Raw genomic sequence first — 2,713 nt, 5'->3', positions numbered from 1 at the left:
CTATGGTGACAATATTTTTTTTATAATATTTATTTTGTTATATTAGTCACCATACAGTACATCCCCAGTTTTTGATGCAATGTTCCATGATTCATTACTTGTGTATAACACCCAGTGCACCATGCAATATGTGCCCTCCTTAATACCCATCACCGGGCTAGCCCAATACCCCACCCTCTGAAGCCCTCTGTTTCCCAGAGTCCACAGTCTCTCATGGTTCATTCCCCCTTCTGTTTACCCCCCCCCCTTTATTCTTCCCTTCCTTCTCCTACTGATCTTCCTATTTCTTATGTTCCATAAATGAGTGAAACCATATGATAATTGTCTTTCTCTGCTAAACTTATTTCACTTAGCATAATCTCCTCCAGTCCCGTCCATGTTGCTGCAAATGTTGTGTAATCGTTCTTTCTGATGGTGACAATATTTGACCAGTTTTGGCTACTGTTTGGGTTTAGACGAGGGAGACACAGGTATAGGATCAAACGAACAAACGAACAAGAAAACAAACCAAAAAAACCAAAAAACCCCAAAATCACCTTGAGTTCTCATGTTTGAGGAACCAGAAGAAAAGTCTTTTATCAGAAATAAGAGATCATTCTGTGGCAGATTACACGTCAGTTTAGATATAAACCAAATTGGTTCACTTAAATGCAGTGTTCCATAGAAAGAAACACAAATTGGGGCCCCCCAAATTGAAGAGATCTATTGACCTCTAGTCAATCATGAGATCATAAAATGTTCATAACACCATGTTTACCACCTTCTGTTGCTTTAGTGTGTTCATTAAAGTTGCTAAAAAACTCAGTTTTCTCTCTTCCCACAAACTACCCCCATCTTTTAGAGCATCCAATTCCTTCAAGTTGTGTTGGAATAGCTTGGAATTTGTTATGAGGAGACAGTATTAAGTAAGCCATACAGTCAGTGTTCACTAGGTCATGGACCTTTTTCTAAACACTACATATATTAGCTCATTAACTTTTAAAACTACTGTGTAAATTATGTACTATTACTCTATCCCCTTTACGGGTTAAAACACTGAGGCATAAAGAAGTTGCATGTTCAAAGTAACTTAGTGAGCAGTGAAGCTGGAATTCGGTCTGGCTTCAGAGAGCCCACTTTTAGTCACCACCTAGAGAGTCTCTCTAATGACTGCACTGTTTTGCTTACTCAGTGGAGAGATTAGGTGATAACTTGAAGAGTCACACCATATCCCATCATTTTTTTATGTGGGGAGGACACGAAACATGGTCAAATTTCATAGCTCAAAATGTAGAAAGTTAATTGTATGTTGGTTTCTCTCCTCTTTTGTGCCCAATCAGTAAAAGAGATGTCCAATAAATGCCTACTGGCTTTGCTGGTCTTTTTGTTTTGTCGGACTGGGCAATCAGATTAAGAATCCAAGAAATAGTGTTCGCTTTGGAAGCATATATTCTAAAATTGGAATTAGAGAAGATTAGCACGGCCCCTTCACAAGGATGACACACAAATTCGTGAAATGTTCCATATTTTTTCTGCTCAATAAATATTTTAAAGCATAAAAAAATCCAAGAAATAATAGAAACTGGTTTGATGCTGTTTGAACACATAATTTACTTTGTACTCTGCATTGCGCTGAAAGAAATGAAAGAGGGTGTCTTAGTTTTCTGATTCTTGAAGCTAAAGGGGGTAAAGACATACACAAATTTGATACAGCTGGATGTCGTGGAAGGGAACTTGAATCTGAATTACCTGAATCTAAGAAATCTCGAATTTAATTACCAGAGCCACAGTATGCCTATAATGATAGATTAAAATAAAAAAAGAATGGCATCCTCTTCACTCCTGCACCCTAACTTTGGTCTTCCTGTCTACTTTTTCTAAGGAAATGGAATGTAGGAGATGAGGAGAAGAATTTCCCTTAATCAGAAAATCACAATATCAAAGAGTAAAAATTATGTCACCACGTTTATGAATATAAATTGTAGAGTGACTCAACCTGCACTATGCAATTTGATCTTCATAATCACTCTTTCAAATAGATAGAGAGGATTTTTATCATCTCTGTCTTAGGAAGAATTTGAAACTCAACAAATTTAAGTGACTTACCCAAGTTGACAAAGCTATTAAGTTGGATGTCATCCAGATCCTCTGAATCCAATTCCATTGCTCTTTTGACTCTTAGGATTTTTAATTAGGATGGGCACTAACAAAACAGCCCCAAATCTCAGGAGCTTACCCCAAAAAGTTTCTCGCTCTTGCTTACATGGCTCACACGGTTTGGCAGGGTGTCCTTCTCCACATGGGAACCCTGGTTGTAAAGTTTCCCTGTCTTGCAGCTACACCATTTGGAAGTTGATGTCTCCTTAGTTGCTGAGGCATGGGAAAGAGGACTGAAGGGTCTCAGACCAGAAATTAAATACTTCATCATTTCTTCTCACAAACCATTATCCAAAAATAGTCATATGATAGGAAGTCTCAGCCTTGCGTGAGCCCAGAAGGAGAAGAAAAATTTGATGTGACTAAGTACTAGAAGTCTTCTGATACGGTGACTTTGGATAAGTAATATTCACAGGTAGGAAAATGAGCATTAAAACAATCACGAGGGATATCTGGGTGGCTCAATCGGTTAAGCGTCTGCCTTCAGCTTAGGTCATGATGCCAGGGTCCTAAGATTGAGTCTGACAACGGTCTCCCTGCTCAGCAGAGAGCCTGGTTCTCCCTTTGCGTGCTTCCC

General features: G+C 38.7%; 1 non-coding gene across 1 annotated transcript; it reads left to right on the top strand.

Moving 5' to 3' along the window:
- Positions 1-1,407: 1,407 nt before the first annotated feature.
- Positions 1,408-1,510, top strand: LOC123797616 (U6 spliceosomal RNA). Its single transcript, XR_006780999.2, has one exon. It is a non-coding gene; the product is annotated as a U6 spliceosomal RNA (small nuclear RNA).
- Positions 1,511-2,713: the final 1,203 nt, after the last annotated feature.

This window comes from Ursus americanus, chromosome 29 (assembly GCF_024610735.1).
Source record: "Ursus americanus isolate L20-20 chromosome 29, mUrsAme1.1.p, whole genome shotgun sequence".
In the NCBI taxonomy this organism is placed as follows: domain Eukaryota; kingdom Metazoa; phylum Chordata; class Mammalia; order Carnivora; family Ursidae; genus Ursus; species Ursus americanus.
Note: the sequence above shows the minus strand (reverse complement) of the source record. Positions and strands in the feature narration are given on the sequence as shown.